The following is a 16,372-nucleotide window of genomic DNA, read 5'->3' as shown; positions in this document are numbered from 1 at the left end:
TGGCCTCCTTCTGTTCTTTTTGTCTTTTGGTCTTTCATTTACCTGGTATTACTTTACTCATTCCTTTTTTTTCAGGCTTTCTTTATTCTATTATGTTAAGTATGTTTCTTGCCTGTCCATCTAGAGCAGGCGTCCCCAAACTGTTTACACAGGGGGCCAGTTCACTGTCCCTCAGACCGTTGGAGGGCCGCCACCTACTGTGCTCCTCTCACTGACCACCAATGAAAGAGGTGCCCCTTCCTGAGTGCGGCGGGGGGCCGGATAAATGGCCTCAGGGGGCCGCGTGCGGCCCGCGGGCCATAGTTTGGGGATGCCTGATCTAGAGTAACAGTTTCTTCTTTGAAGGAAACAAGTCAGCCTGCTGGATGTAGTGACACGGCTGATTACCTGGTTTATTGCTGTCATTTTTAAGTTGATGATTGAGTTTTCTTTTCTCTGTTTCCTGGGTTGTCCAGACATTGCTGCTTCCTTCTGCTCTTCCTGTTGGACTTCAGTTCCTTTGCAGGGTTGTTGACGGTATCTTCCCTTCGCAGTCGTCAGGGTTCATTGTAAGGTTCTTTACAGTTTTATGGAAACTCGGGACTAGGGGCTTCCCCCACCGGGTCGCTCCAGTGCCCACCTGGGCAGCCTGAGTCCCGTGAGAAGTGGGTTCACATCATGCCCTTTTGCCCCTCCCCCCCACTCCCGGCCTCTTCAGGTGACGTGTGTGACTGCCTCACCCCTGCCCCAGCCCTGCATGCTGGCTCGTAGATTCTGCAGAATGAATACTTTGACTTCTGGGCTATCATTTTAGACTTTGCTTGTGGTTCAGTTCGGAAATGTTTCCATTTCTGGATTATTTACATGGCCCCTGTATTCTTCCTCTCAAGTCACCACTGTTGTGTAGGCTCGTCTGGGAGCTCAGGGTTTGTGGACTTCATGGCTCGCCACTGCTTCCTCAAACACTTTCCCAAGACAGGTCTCGAAATGCTCTCCCCTCCCTGCACCCGCCGTGGCACCCCAAGGGCAGGGCTCGTGGGCTGAGTGGGTCTCTTCCCAGGTGCCATGCTCGCTCGCTGGCTGCGCCGTGGAGGGGAACCCCGACGCCAGCCCCGATCCTCCTTTGGACGTTGATTTGTTCTTCACTGCCTTGTTCTCTTCCTCTTCCCACTGGGAGATTTCCCTGAACACCCTGCCAGGGGCTTTTCCCCTCAGCTCCTCCGGATCTGCGGGGCTCTGGCCTCTGCCTTGGGCTCTGCTGAGATGTGCTCGGTAGGCTGCCCCTCCCTCTGGAGCTGCCGTCCTGTAGGGCGGGAACGGGGCCCTGTCCCCTCCTGTCCCACGGCTTCCCATCACATGCTCTGAGCAGGTTTTCTTTCCCATCCACTGCAGGCTCATTTAGGTCTCAACAGAGCCCATGCTCTACTTGAGGTTACCTAGGGAGTTTTTTCCAGAAGGAAATTGGGCACTTTCTATAAAGCCAGGCACGTGTGGGACTCGAATCTCTATTCTCCCTGTCCTTGTTCAAGCCCCTGGTCTCGACCTCTGTCTCCAACTGCTGTTTCCTTGGGTGTCCATTCCCAGCGCTTGCCTGCCAGCCGCTGCACCTCTGATGTCCTGGATGGACAGGCCCGGGAAAGCGGAGGGGCTCTGGCCTTGGCAGCCCCTGCCTGGCCCCAGTCCGCCCAAAGTCTCCTCAAACTCAGGGTCAGGAATAGAGGGCGCAGCTGCCACCACCTCCCTCAGCTCCTGGGCCCAGGAGACCCAGCCCCCCAGGCACTGTGGCCTCCATCCAGGGGTCTCTGTCCAGACCCTGTCCTGGTCTCTGTACAGCTGCAATTGTTGCTAGAGTCCACCAGTGCCCATCCCAGGCTCCTGTCAGGTCCTGAGTGGGAGGCAAGAAAGCCCTTCATTCATTCCCTAGGACCCCAGCAGAGCTGGAGCCCGCCCTCCTCCAGGCCCACCCCCGCCCTCCGACCGCTCCCTCCCAGACCCACCCCCACCTTCCAGCCCACTCCCTCCCAAGCCCACCCCCACCCTCCAGCCCACTCCCTCCCAAGCCCACCCTCCCGCCGTCCAGCCCACAGGAGCTGCTGGGCTCAGAGAAGCACTGGCTGGAGCTGTAAGGGGAGGCGACAGGCACAGCCCTCCCGGCTTCCAGAAGCCTGTTGCACGGCTCATTCCACAGGAGCCCCGAGCCACTGGCATTAACAGGACAATCACATTAAGGGTGTTCCTGCCAAGGCCTCTCGGAAGTAGTCAGTCACAGCTGCAGATGGCCATTTACTTTCATAATCCCGTGTGGATTAGGATGTAGGAGAGGGGCAGATACAGGCTTGATGAGTAGCAGCCGCCGCTCCCGACAGCATTTGTGCCGTTGACACTTGCCCTGTCTGGGCTCTGCTAAGGGACCGTGCGTTTTCGCTACATTATCCCCACAGTCCTCATAACTCTGGCAAACTTGGCATGATTGTTTTTCTTTTTCAGGTGGGAAAATAAATGCCTCAAGAAGCTCCACAGATTGCCCGGAGACTCTGAGGAGGTAAGTGCCGAGGGGCGCGGGTCTGGTGGCGCCGAAGCCTGCTGTGTCTTCGTGGTGTGTTCGTTTGCAGCTCTCTGCCTGGTAGCCACCTGTCCCTGGACTGCGAGGCGTGGGAAGACAGATGTCCTGTGCGTTTTCTTCACCACGTGGCCCTCTGTAAACACTAGCGAATGAGCAACCACCTCGCCCACAGAAGAGCCTCTCTTCCATCCTCCAACGACCAGGGTGTTCCTCTTCATCATCTCTGGCCACTTGCTGGCTTTGCCCATGAACGTGGGATGAGCAGAGGGAGGCGTGGAGGTGCAGGGGGTGAGCGAGTGCTCTGAGGATAACGCTGGACCCTGGGTCTCATGGGCAGAGGAAATGGAGGTGGGCTGGGCTCAGGCAGGGCAGGGCTAGGAGAGCTGGCTCAGCCACGTGGCCGGCCCTCCCACGAGTGGCTTCAGCAGAAGCCTCGGCTCAACCCAAGACACTGAATTGGAATGCAGACATCTCCTGGGGCATTCACAGGTGGGATCCGCAGACCCCAGAGGGCAGAAAGGGTTGCTGTGCTGACAGGAGCCAGCAGGTGCAAGGGCAGGAGGAACACAAGCCCAGGATATCCGGGCATGGTAAAGGGAGCCCAGCCCAAGCCCACGCTGCAGGCTGAGCCCACGGAGCCCCTGTGAGGAGGTCGGGGTGGGCGGAGCCCTGTGAGGAGGTCGGGGTGGGCGGAGCCGTGTGAGGGGGTCGGGATGGGCGGAGCCGCGTGAGGGGGTCGGGGTGGGCGGAGCCGTGTGAGGAGGTCGGGATGGGCGGAGCCGTGTGAGGGGGTCGGGGTGGGCGGAGCCGTGTGAGGGGTCGGGGTGGGCGGAGCCTGTGTCAGGGGTCGGGGTGGGCGGAGCCGTGTGAGGGGGTCGGGATGGGCGGAGCCGTGTGAGGGGGTCGGGGTGGGCGGAGCCGTGTGAGGAGGTCGGGGTGGGCGGAGCCGTGTGAGGGGGTCGGGATGGGCGGAGCCGCGTGAGGGGGTCGGGGTGGGCGGAGCCGTGTGAGGAGGTCGGGATGGGCGGAGCCGTGTGAGGGGGTCGGGGTGGGCGGAGCCGTGTGAGGGGTCGGGGTGGGCGGAGCCTGTGTCAGGGGTCGGGGTGGGCGGAGCCGTGTGAGGGGGTCGGGATGGGCGGAGCCGTGTGAGGGGGTCGGGGTGGGCGGAGCCGTGTGAGGGGGTCGGGATGGGCGGAGCCGTGTGAGGGGGTCGGGGTGGGCGGAGTCCGTGTGACGGGGTCGGGGTGGGCGGAGCCTGTGTCAGGGGTCGGGTGGGCGGAGCCTGTGTCAGGGGTCGGGGTGGGTGGAGTCCGCGGGCCCCGTTGTGAGGAGGCGGAGGTGGGCTGAGCCAAGGGAACCGTAAGGCACCAGAGCCTGGCACAGCTCTTTGCTCACTCTCCTGACTCCTGGGCATCCATCCGTGTTCATGGGGTCTTCCAGAAGACCCACCCTGGGCCATAAGCCAGGGGCCCCCCAGGAGGGGCTGCACCCTGCAGCTCTCACCCCCGCACCGGGCACACGCTGCCAGTGAAGTGAGTTCAGAGGTGAAGGAAGACCTGTGCGTTGAAAAGATGGGATGAAAAAGTTCTGTTTTCCGATTGTACGTTTCCTCCCGGAGGGAGAACCTTTCAGGAAGAATAATGATTGTGGTGACAAATAGATCTTAAGATGAGGGCTGGCACGTCTTTCCTCATCAATTTCTATTCTTTGGGTCATTAAACCCTGAGTGTGAAGTGGAAAGCTCTCACGGAATGGAGGTGGACCTTTGGGGCCATGTAGGGGAGGCGACCCCAGGCCTTCCTAGCATCCAGCGATAGCAGTGTTTTGTCAAATCTTTGCACATCTGCTTACAAATGGTTTTTAAAGCGGCCTGCAACTTTGACAGGACACACTTGTCAACCCACGTCCGGTCTGCTCTCCAGCCGCACGGTTTACCACGGCTCTGGCGTGAGGACCTTGCACACATCATGTATCCAGAGCCCTCTCTGCCCACCACACGCAGCCACGGGCAGCAGACACGCCCTGGAAAGCCGCTGTAACGTGTCTGAACAAAAAGGACATCTGAGAGTCACAGAGCCTGGGCCTTCTTTTCTCGTAAAAATCCCGTGTCCATGCTCCTACAAGCATCTGGTGGTCACTTGGCTGGCACCTCTGCAGAGCTGATGAGAAGCAGCAGCTCCCCTCACTTGAAGCCCCACTTGCAATGCATTGGCCTCACCCCTGCCAGAGGTGCAGGCCCTCCCTTGAAGGCTGGGACAGGATCGGTGCCCAGCCCCGTCAGCTTCCTCCCATGCTTTAGCCCACTGCCCTCCCACTCCCCCAGACCTGGGCAGAGACGCTTCTGAAGAAGGTTCTGTTGGCCTCAATTCACCCGTGTCAGCTCCCTTGCTTCAATTTGAGTTGAATTCTGGAAATGCCTCAGGGCTCTGGATCCCTGCGTCACCCTGTGCTGTGGGTTGTGTTGTATCTCGAGGGCTAGGTGCTCCTGGGGACCCAGAGTTCAGGCTGGCAGCTGGCCCCCAATGGCATCCTCCACATTGTGTTGGGGCAGTGCTTAGGCAGGCAGGAAGCACCTCCAGAATATGCTGGAAGGAATGTCCTCACAGCTCACAGGAGACCCTTAAGCTTCCTCAGCCATCCCCCAGAGAACCCTTAGGCATCGTCTTTGGGAGTGGCAGGTGAAGTCCTAGGGTTCTCTTTGTGTAACCGCAGGCATCTGGAGTCACGACTGCTGCCCTATGCCACCCTAAGGCACGTACCCATCATCAGCAAGTGTGAATGGCCCCGTCTTTCCCTCCTTTGTAATGTTGGGGTGGGTGGCAGAACAGCCACATGTTTCATCAAGGTCACATGCAAACCCAGGAAGTCCTCAGAGCAGCAGAGTCTGACCTCCTGATTCACCTGCTACTGTCTCCTGAGGCCTCAATAAAATGATAGTAGGGAGATTTTTTTTAAAGGACACAAACCCAGGACAGAAAATGGTGGCAAAGAGGCAATAGGAACGCATTTGGAAGCTACACAGCAGATGCATGAGGAGGGACTGACTTAGCCAAGGTGAGCTGCTGGGAGCTGAGCTGCAGAGGCAATCACGACCCAGAGGATGTGGATTTATCCTGGGCTCTCTAGGAGGGTAAGGGACAGGGCTCCCAGGGTTCCAGGTGGACAGTGGGATAGGAAGACTATTTCAGAAACAGGTGCGTGGCCAGGTGTTCCTCCACCTCCAGGTAGCCCACCACACCCCTCTCAGGTGGAGGCTAGAGGATGGGGTAGAGACTTCAGATGGAGGGCACTGGGCAAGCCAAAGGCAAGAGGATTCAGGGTTTCTTTGTTGTCACAGGATGGAGGGGGGCTGTCCCCTTTTTTGGGTGGTTTCCCAGGTCACTGGCTGAAAGCACATTAGACCCCTGGCAAGAGGTTGGAGGATTCCTTTTTGGGGAGACTTATGGACTCAAGAAAAATGATTATATACATTTCCAGATATTTAAAAACAAATGACGGACTAGAATCAAGGTTCATCGTTTTTTTCAACAGCAACGTTTGATGCCAGGAGGTAATGGAAAATCGTCTCAAAATTTTATGGGAAAAGTAGTTTTCTACTAGAATTTTAACCCAAATGAACAAACTATCAATCAAGACAATTTAGACACAATTGTTCAAAAACCACATCTCTCACTCTTTCAGTGAGGTGCTGGGGGATATACCCCATAAAATGAGACACAAAGACTTGGGATTCAAGAAACCAAGAATCCAGAAGGAAAGAGACGATGGGAATCCCCAGAGTGAAAGGGAGGGGAAGCCAAGGAATCTGGTGCCAAAGAGGAAAGCAGCCTGCAAGAGGGGCTTCTTCCAGAGAAGATGAAAACACAGAGGGCTTTTTAGGAGGAGATTTACAATTCTCACAGAGATTTTAGGGCTGAGTTAGTGATATGTATATGAAAAATGACTTCAATGAAAAATTAATTAAGTCCAGGGAAAACAAACTAAAAAAAAGTTGTTTAATGAAGAAACCATAATTATAGTACACTACATGGCTCAGCTGTCAGTGATATTTACACAATGTCATGGCATTTAACTGATCTGCTGGAATACAGATGTGTTCAAAAGTTACAAACAGAAGTGGGTATGTGGGGGAAGAAAGACCTTGATAATAAGTAGGGGTGTGATACAGAAACACTGAATTCTCATTTTTCATTATATGAAGTTAGTAGCCAAAACTGAACTAAAGAAAGTCAGGAAATAGAAATATAAGCATGCTATTTAGAAATGTGGGGACAAACAGATGCAGCTTTAGCTTTTAAGCGGATTGCCTCTGGGGAGTGGAACGGACACTGCCCTGCAGATCTGTTGGTGAGTTTTTGTGATTTGTATGCGTGTGTGAGAGATGGGAGTCTCACTCTTCACCCAGGGCGGAGTGCAGTGGCATGATCTTGGCTCACTGCAGCATCCGCCTCCTGGGTCCAAGCGATTCTCTTGCCTCTGCCTTCTGAGTAGCTGGGATTACAGACATGTGCCACCATGCCCAGCTAATTTTTGTGTTTTTAGAAGAGATAGTTTTCACCACGTTGGCCAGGCTGATCTCAAACTCCTGACCTCAAGTGATCTGTACACTTTGGCCTCACAGTGTGTTGGGTTTACAGGCATGAGCAACTGCACCTGTCCTGTGTTTGTTTTTAAGATTAGTCAAGTGCAGTAGTGAGAAGGGCAGAAAGAGTAGAACCAAGTTGAGATTTATTTTCCTGTTTTTATACTGTTTTAGATAAAGCGTCTCACTCCATTGCCCAGGCTGCAATGTAGTGGCAAGATCCCAGCTCACCACAGCCTCAAACTGCTGGCTTTAAGCAGTTCTCCCGCCTCAGCCTCCAAGTAGTTAGGACAACAGGCATGTACCACCACACCCAGCCTGGGCTTTTAACTTAGCTAAATTAAACGTGTAACTGATTTTTAAGAAAATCTTTTGCAATTTAAAGAAAGAGTGAAAGGATGTGCTGAGTTTCTGGCATTTTCCAGCATTCATACAATTGATGGGTATGAATAATTCAAGACCAGAAATGGGTATTTTTTTGCAATTAGGTTTAAAAAAACTGATTTTCACCTCATTATCTAATTATTCCCTATTCCCTAATTATCTGTGTGGACTTTGCAATAATTGGAAATGGTAAAAGATGAGATAGAAAAAAAGTCAAGATGTATGTGTAACGGGCTGTGGTGCTATTTCTGGTCTTAACTGGGCAACAAGGAAAACTGTGTCTTTCCCTGAGCAGGGCTCTGCTCCTCTAAGCTGTATTCTCTATCTAGGTGTCTGAGTGAAAATTCCACTCGGATAGTTTAAATGCATTCATGCTCAATTTAATGCTGTTTGGAATATCTGTTTAACCAGAAAGGTGATTTCACCTCTTCCGTTATCTCTGCTTCTCACCTGAAAAGAGAGTCATGGTGTTGGTCCTGCCCCTCGAGTTGCTGCCTTGGTCCAGCCGGGGACCACACAGGAGCTCCGTAGGAGTCACCGGGTCTGGGTCTCAGACACTGCTGGTGCTCTTTCCTTCCCGCGTGCCCTCACCCACAGTCACCGCTCCACACAGCTCCTGGGGGGCACAGCCGCGGGGCAGCGAAGCGGGGGCCTGTGCTCGTGTGACCCTTGGCGCATCCGTCCCCCTCGTCCCAGTTTGCTCACAGGGCCAATCCCAGTCTGCGGTGGGGATCAGTGTCAGCCTGGGAAGTTCGGGGAGCACCAGGCAAGCGTGAGGGTCACCGGCCTTCCTCACTTTCACTGTCCTTGATGTCACTGTCCAGTCCCCGGCTTCTCGCAGTGGCTGTGCTTTAAAATGAAGAGACACATTTGGATTCTGTGTGGCTGGGCATGGCCAAGCCGACAGGGCAGTGTCCCAGGAGCTCGGTGGCTGTCAGGGCCCTAGCAGAAGAGGCTGATGGCCTGGAGAGGCACGTGACGTGTTCCCAGGCCTCATCCTGCACCGAGATCTGCAAAGAGAAGACACAGGGAATGGGCTGAGGGCAGACCCGACTCTGCGCCTTCCTAAGATGGAGAAGCCAAAGCTGGCTCCAGAAGTAGAGAATCCAGCGGAGCCCGGAGCCGCAGGGGCAGCTTGGGAGCACAGGTGGGGCGGGTGGCGCCTCACGGGGTTTGAGTGGGCCGCACTTGCCAGACAAGGGCCACCTTCTCTTTTAATAGTGGCTCCGTTGCCCAACCCTGAAGGGACGCCTGTCCTAGGCATCCCTGACTGCACGAGGGCACTGAGGTACAGGAGCCCATGCCAGGAGCTTCGACCACCCCAGGCTCCGCCAGGTACCCGGGACACCAGCAGGTCCCAAATGTGAGGGGACGCTGGGGCTGCCGTCCGGGTCCCATCCCTTCTGCCGGCTCAGGGCGGCCTCACGGCTGCCAGGTGACCCCAGCTATGCTCTGGGGGTGACAGAGCAGGGAGCCCCACCTGAGCATCACAGATGTGAGGGGGGAAGGCACCCTAGAACTCAGCTGGCCTCCATAGGGGGGCATCTTTGTTTAAGCCAAGGCTAGCGAGGGTCTGATGGGTAAACTGAGGACATGGCTGTGCTCAAGTCATGAGTGGGGCAGGATCTGCTTCCCCCACGCTGGACGGGGCCTGGGACACCAGAGCACCAGAAAGTGAGTCCAGGCCTCCCCGACACTGGACGAGCCCTGGGATCCCAGAGGCCACTGGAAAGTGAGTCCAGGCCTGAGTGTGGCACAAGGATGTAAGCCCAGAGGGACACGCCTCTCCCAGGTGCGCGGGGATGTGCAGGCAGTTAGATCAGGTGCGGGGAGGGTCAGTGGGCCAGGCTGCCAGGTGGCCGCTGCCTTGCTTCCCCAACACACACCAGTTTCCAGGGGAGCTTCTGTGAGCATTTTGGTTCCCCACGCAGCCCACAGCGGGTTCTGTTCCCAGGTCCTGGAGAGAGCCCATGGCTCTGGTCAGCAAGAAAATATGCTCCAGACGAGGCTGTGCTTCCTCTTCTGTGGCTTCAGACCTGCACGCTGTCTGCCCTGTGGCCCCATGTCTGTTGGTGCAGACAGGCTCTGTTCTGGTTAAAATATCGCTTCTGTTCCCTCCAGAGAGCATGGCTTCCCTCCAGTGCCTCGGCCCACAGACCAGGGCATCTCAAACTGCAGCGTCCGCCAGAACACCCTGCAGGATTTGCTGAGACACAGGGGCTGGGTCCCACCCCTGAGTCCCCAACAGAGAACGCAGATGCAGCAGCGGAACTCGCTGAGCTTTTGAGTTCCCAGGTGATGCTGATGGTGTGGACCTGTCTGAGAACCACTGGCCGGGCTCGTACGGAGTTGGGACAGTGGGAGATGGCACAGGAGGCTGCAGTTGTCCCTAAACAGCCTCGGATGGAGCCAGCATTCAGCTTACATCTTTCCCCTCCTGGTAAACAGGGTTAGAACCTGCACACCTCCCGCTCCGTCTCAGAAAGGCGCGTCTGAGCCCCGCTGGCCCCAGGTGCTGTCCTCTGCCCGTGTGCAGCCTCAATGCCATCTCATCTGGACCTTTGTCAAGAAAGTGGTTTTCAATTAGAGCCGGTGCTGTCTGCCCGCCAGGGCACTCCCCAGGCGGCCGAGCGAGAGGCCCATCTCTCAAGGGCCGGGTGAAGCACCCTCCTCCAGATGTCAGCACGGTCCCTCGGTGGCTGCAGCGGCCGCGTCCTGGAGGGAGCATCTGTGTTGCAGTGAGAACACCGTAATGCTTCCCTGCTGGATGGGTCCTCACTGAGAGACTCAGGGAGCCAAGTCCCCCTCACTCCCGGCCTGCGGGAAGGAGGGAGCGCCGGCCAGGAAAAGCAGGCATCACCGCAGCGGATCACGGCGTCTTCAGGCAGGCCAGCCTCCGGCGCGCAGTGTTGGATGTGGGGAGGCTGTAAACATGCCTGTGTCCTCCAGAGGGTGGGAGCCTCCGCCATCCTGCCAGCCTGGTCACCAGACACCCAGCAGTGGGACGTGCTGCCAGAGGGGTTGCAAAAGGACGGAAAAATGAATAGAAAAAAGAGAAGGCTTTTTTATATGTGACCGTATAAAATATAAGTCTATGGCATTCCAGTCACCCAAGAGTCAGAAATGTGAGGCAGGCTGGGCACGGTGGCTCACACCTGCAATCCTGGCACTTTGTGAGGTGGAGGCGGGCAGATCACCTGAGCTCAGGGGTTCAAGACCAGCCTGGCCAACATGACCAAACCCGGTCTGTACTAAAAATACACAAATTAGCTGGGCATGGTGGCACATGCCTGTAATCCTAGCTACTCAGGAGGCTGAAGCAGGAGAATCACTTGAACCCAGGAGGCGGAGGTTGCAGTGAGCCGAGATTGCACTGATACACTTTAGCCTGGACGACAGAGTGAGACTCCATCTCAAAAAAAAAAAAAAAAAGAAAAAAAAAAAGAAAAAAGAAAGAAAGAAAGAAATATGAGGCAAAAAGAGGCAGTGTTCCTGGCAGGGCAGAGCCTGGGCTGGAATCTGGGCACCCTTCCTCCGGCTGCTCTGAGGTCCTGGCCTCTCCCGGGGTGGGGGAGCGGAGGGGTGGGCGTCAAAGGCAGGTGTCTGCTCGCTGGAAAAGTTCCCTCTGGAATCCCGGTCTCCCTTGCCACATGTCTGCTGAGCACCCTGCCGGGGGATCCATCAGAAACTGCAGCCGCAGCGCAGCCTCTCAGGCCTGAGAAGCCCTTCTGGTGTTCCAGCCAACTCGGAACGCCCCTCCCAGAAAGGAGTGGAGGCTGCTGGTTGTATCCAGACCAGAAACAGTGAGGAAGCAAACTCCTTCTGTTTATGGGATTTCTCACCCTCTGTTTGCTCTAAACATGAAGCTACATTTTGAGGTTGCCTCAGGCTCCCTTTTGCAGACGCCATATACCATCCTACACTTATAAAGCTCAGTTAGGTACATACGCTATTTATTTGACTAACGTATCATGTCTGTAATCATACCATGATGGCACACATTTCCAGGGCATCGGTAAAGCAGCTGGTTGATTTTACAGATCTGATAATCCAGAGAGAAAAAGGCAAACTAACTCCTTTACTTCAGGCTGTGATCGTCTGTGTTTGGGAGGGCATGAGATGCTGAAGCTTTCAGCGCGTTTCCTCCTTCCTTGACAAGGTTTTCCGTCTTCATTGCACATTTAATGACTGGGTTCTGTTTCTGTTAAGATACCAAATAGTAAAGATTAATTTCGTTCACATATTTGTATAATCTCACATCTAAATTGGCATATAATTTGGAGTGACAAATGGCACTTTTCAGATGAAAAAAGACACTCAAAAGGCATTTAAAGAAACTGTGTTGACTGATTCAGTGCAATTTTTAGATAAAATTTCCCTCATGATGAACTCCTGTCCCTGGACCTGCTGTGTATAGAAGGAAACATCAACTTTCTCCACTGTCCCTGGAAAATCCTGTGTGACCACTCCGGGTAGGGTCACATCAGCGAGAGCCCCAAAGCGAAGCTGGTGCAGGGGCCTGGATGTACCCCGTGAGGAGGTGTCGGCCCTTCTTGCCCATCATGGGCACAGGCCTGTGCAAGTCAGAGTGGACCGTAAGCCCAGCCAGCCTGAAGACACCCCACAAGACCCCCCAAGACCTCCACTAATGATCCCGTCCCCAAGGCTGCAAGGCTGCCCCATCAGTCCAGCGGGCTGCAGGCCCCCCACCCTGATTTTGCATTTTCACAAGTCAGCGGTGGGCCAGTGTCAGAGGACTGTGTAAGTCACTGAGTCACCTGCCGGGCATTTTGCGTTTTGTTCCCTATTGTATTACTGGAGCCTGGAATAGTGCCTGGCATACAGCAGGTGCTCAATAGATGTTATTGCCAATCATTGCCTCAGAGCACAGCCCGTGTGAGTAGCCCACAGACGGCCCCCTTCTGCCTTCTACTTCCTTGGAGATGCCTTCAGGCAGCGGCCAGCCCTGGGCTTCTCAAGGCCACGCTGTGTTTGCGCAGAGGCAGCTCAGGGCCTGCTGTGCCGCCATGTCCCACCCCAGGGGACCTCTTCTAGCCTGGAGTAAAATGTCATGGCTAGACCTCAGTGGATCTGATGTCCACGTTCAGCACAGCCTCCCCGGCCGGATCTGCATTTGCCTCGTGGGAGGGGTGTGAGCTGCTCCCTGCTCCCAGCTGCCAGGGCTCCCCCAGCTTCCTGACTCCTGAGTTGGGCCTTGAGCCTCCCCTGTGTTCACTCAGATGTCATGGTTGCAGGAAACAGAAGCTTGCCCATGTGATCCCCACACACTTGGCTGGTGGAGGCGGTGTGAAGATGGGAATGGACAGAAGAAACCCAGGCTTCGGCCACTCAGAGGATCTCTCTTGGAAGGCAGGAGGGCCATCAGGTCAGAGTCCTGGCCAGCCTCAGCCTGGACTCTTAGTCCCCACCAGCAGTGCTCCTGGGACCCCCGGTGACTCCCCTGAGAACCCACGGTGGCTGGGGGTGCCTGCTGTCTGGGCTGGAGGATGCACCTGGCCACACTGGGCACCAGGGCCTGGGCTGGCACCGGGTTTCATGGCCACTTCCCGCGGCCACCCTGGGGAGGATGCACACACGTGGCCCCCAGCAGCATCTCCACAGCCGGCGGGCACGGCTGTTCCTCTGGACGCAGAGACGATGCAGAAAGCACCGAAAACAAGCGTCCTGAGACAGCAAGGGCAGCATAGGCAGCATCGGGGAAGCCTCCAGAAAGGGAAGCTGCTAAGCTGGGGGCTGCCCTGGAGGGCTCCGTATTAAAACTCTAGTTTGCAGCATATTTTAACACCTCTGTCTTGTTTATGGTCTTAGGGGCACTTTTTTAAACAATAGCTACCGTGGACCCCAAAAGCATGTACTGTGGTTTGGCTTCCTAAAACTCCGATTTCAGTGGCTGCATTGTATAATTTGTGTGAGGGGAACTCCCAGCTTCATCCTCCACGTCTGCCTCTACTGTCTGCTTGTGAGACAAACCTGACCTGACGGGAGAAGCAGGAGCATGGCCTGAGGCAGGCGTCCCTGACCCTGGGGAATGCAGAGGAAGCGGGCTGTGGCCCTGGAGACCTCACAGAGCCAGTGAAGCAGGACCTGGGACGTAGCCTGTGGGACACCTGCCATCTCAGCATAGTACACGGCACACGGTCCAGACCCTGACCAACCAGGAAGGCAGAAGAGTGCCCTGGGGGTGTCGGCCGGTGCAGGCACAAGCCGGGCAGCAGACAGCGTGGGCCTGTCCCCACAGACACTGCTCCATGCTGTGCCCAGGGCATTGGCACCCAGGCCCAGAATTTCCCCTTCACTCCTGAACGTGAGGCCAAAGAAGGCAGGAAGCCAGGCCCGAGCCATCCACCCGGACATGACAGCAGCCGGCCCAGTCCGAGGGGTGGTTCATGCCCTCGGACCCGGGACGTGCCCTGGGTTCCTTGTTCGGCGCGATACCCGCCAAGGGCTGGCCCACCAGCAACCGCACAGCCTCCTGTGTGTTGTTTGGGTCCTTGCCCCTTTCAGGCCTCTGGGCATGGCTGCCCGGAGCTGCCTGCCGGTCACCGCTGTGCCACCTCTGCCCAGTGTCCTGCCCTTCCCACTCCAAACTGGGCTCTGGTCTGTTAAGTGGGCTGTGGTGTTAAGGCGAACAGCCGCTGAGGGGGTGACGGCCACCACTCCCCTGGTGGAATCTGGCGCCAAGGCCATTGGACGAGGAGAAAGGTAGAGTTCAGGGGGCTCTTCCCACACCCCTCAGGTGGGCCCTGACGGACGGGACATAGACAAGGGGCCGGGCTTTCGCAGATTGAGGGGATGCCAACGAGGATGTGCCAGGAAGGTGCGGGCCCAGGCGGGACCGCCCGGGAGAGACTCTGCTGTAGCTCACTGCCTCAGATTTGCCACAGAAACCGGCTGTGGCTGCCAGGTATGGTTGGGGCCGAGCCGCATGTTTTTCTGAATCCAACATCCCTGCCATCCCGGACCTACCCACCAATGGGAGTGAGGAAGGTTCCAGATCATTCAGGCGAGAGCAGGCGCTTGGCCACCACCCCGCCCTGCAGGCAGCCCCTGCCTACATGGCCGTGCCTGCTGCATCCACACCGCTCATGGACACGCTCACTCAGGCCTAGAACACTCTCCACATTCTGCGCCTTCTGGGGACCTCTCTTAGAAAGTGCCAGATACCACCGTCTGTGCGGCCCCTGAGCCTCCTCTGCCCACACGCCTGCTGGGTGCATGCTGCCAGCCTCAGCTCCCATTTCCGCCTGCGCCTGCCCACTGGGGCCCTGGCCCATTCTGGGGCCCTGGGCTGTGTATTTGCCTGACTCTGCCTGAATTGCCTGAAGGCAGAGGCTATGCTGTGTCTGCAAAACAAAAACAGAGCCCTGCCCCTGCCCAGCTGAGCCCTGCCCCACCTGACTGAGTCCTGCCCCACCTGACTGAGCCCTGCCCCTGCCCAGCTGAGCCCTGCCCCACCTGACTGAGTCCTGCCCCACCTGACTGAGCCCTGCCCCACCTGACTGAGCCCTGCCCCTCCTGACTGAGCCCTGCCCCCGCCTGGCTGAGCCCTGCCCCCGCCTGGCTGAGCCCTGCCCCGCCTGACTGAGCCCTGCCCCCGCCTGACTGAGTCCTGCCCCACCTGACTGAGTCCTGCCCCACCTGACTGAGTCCTGCCCCACCTGACTGAGCCCTGCCCCCGCCTGGCTGAGCCCTGCCCCGCCTGACTGAGTCCTGCCCCCGCCTGACTGAGTCCTGCCCCACCTGACTGAGTCCTGCCCCCGCCTGACTGAGCCCTGCCCCGCCTGACTGAGCCCTGCCCCACCTGACTGAGTCCTGCCCCACCTGACTGAGCCCTGCCCCACCTGACTGAGCCCTGCCCCCGCCTGGCTGAGCCCTGCCCCCGCCTGACTGAGCCCTGCCCCGCCTGACTGAGTCCTGCCCCACCTGACTGAGCCCTGCCCCGCCTGACTGAGTCCTGCCCCACTGCTCTCTGGCACCTTCCCCTCCTCCCAGTGCCCGATCTAAGGCTGCCAGGGCCCCGGCGCCCTTGCTCTCTGCCCACCTCGACCAGTCCGTGTGTTCCATGGGGTCTGCCGTCTGGACTTTGCAGTGCTGCTGGCCCCTCGCAGAGGATGGCATCGCCCCCTCCCTGCACACACTGCACTTCCCTTGATTCAAATCCTGCAGCGACATCACATTCCACTCAGATTAAAAGCAAAGTTGGCAGCACTGGCCTGTGGCCCACGCGGCCTGCATGGTGGCTGCCCTCCCGGCTTATCTCCCGCCATCTCCTCTTCGCTGAGCGGCTCTGGCCACCAGCCCGTGCCCCAATCAAGACCAGCCGGCCTCCGACTCGCACCCTCCTCCCCGCAAGTCTGGGCTGTAGGGTCCTCCCATGAAGGAGTCCTCCCTGGTGTCTCCACGAAAGCCACGCCCCCGGTCGTCGCCCGCTGCCCTGGAGCTCACAGTGGACGTCCCGCGCATGGGCCTGGCACAGCTCTCTGCCGTCCATCCTTCCACCTGCACAAATGCGGTGCCACGCAGGGATCTCGGTAACCAGGCCTTTCTGGACGAGTTCACCGCCACCCTCCGCTGTGTTGCTTCGACTCTCAGGCTGAATGTGCCAGGGATGTGTTGGGACCATCAGCCCTGATGATTTGTGTGTGTGCCATGCATGATGTACAGTTGTATGACATTTACACCTGTCCGCTGAGAGCCAGGGCTGACAGGCCTGCATGCGGCCTCAACCATCTTTGCAACTAAGTCCTGGGTTCTGCTGGGCTTTCCTGCTTCTATCTGATCTGTCTCTGAGCCCAACGTACCAGGCCGCAGATGCATCTCCATGGGCAGTCAGACACGGAGCA

At 57.1% G+C, this 16,372-nt stretch overlaps 1 long non-coding RNA gene across 1 annotated transcript in view; it reads left to right on the top strand.

Annotated features, from left to right (window-relative positions):
• Nucleotides 1–16,372, top strand: part of LOC141581582 (uncharacterized) — a 451,221-nt gene that overhangs the window by 408,933 nt on the left and 25,916 nt on the right. Inside the window, exon 3 of the long non-coding RNA XR_012514268.1 lies at nucleotides 2,467–2,521. This is a non-coding gene — a long non-coding RNA (uncharacterized LOC141581582). The remainder of the gene's footprint in view (nucleotides 1–2,466; nucleotides 2,522–16,372) is intronic.

Source organism: Saimiri boliviensis, chromosome 16, assembly GCF_048565385.1.
Source record: "Saimiri boliviensis isolate mSaiBol1 chromosome 16, mSaiBol1.pri, whole genome shotgun sequence".
NCBI lineage: Eukaryota > Metazoa > Chordata > Mammalia > Primates > Cebidae > Saimiri > Saimiri boliviensis.
The sequence above is the reverse complement of the archived record's forward strand: the minus strand, read 5'-3'. Positions and strand labels throughout refer to the sequence as shown.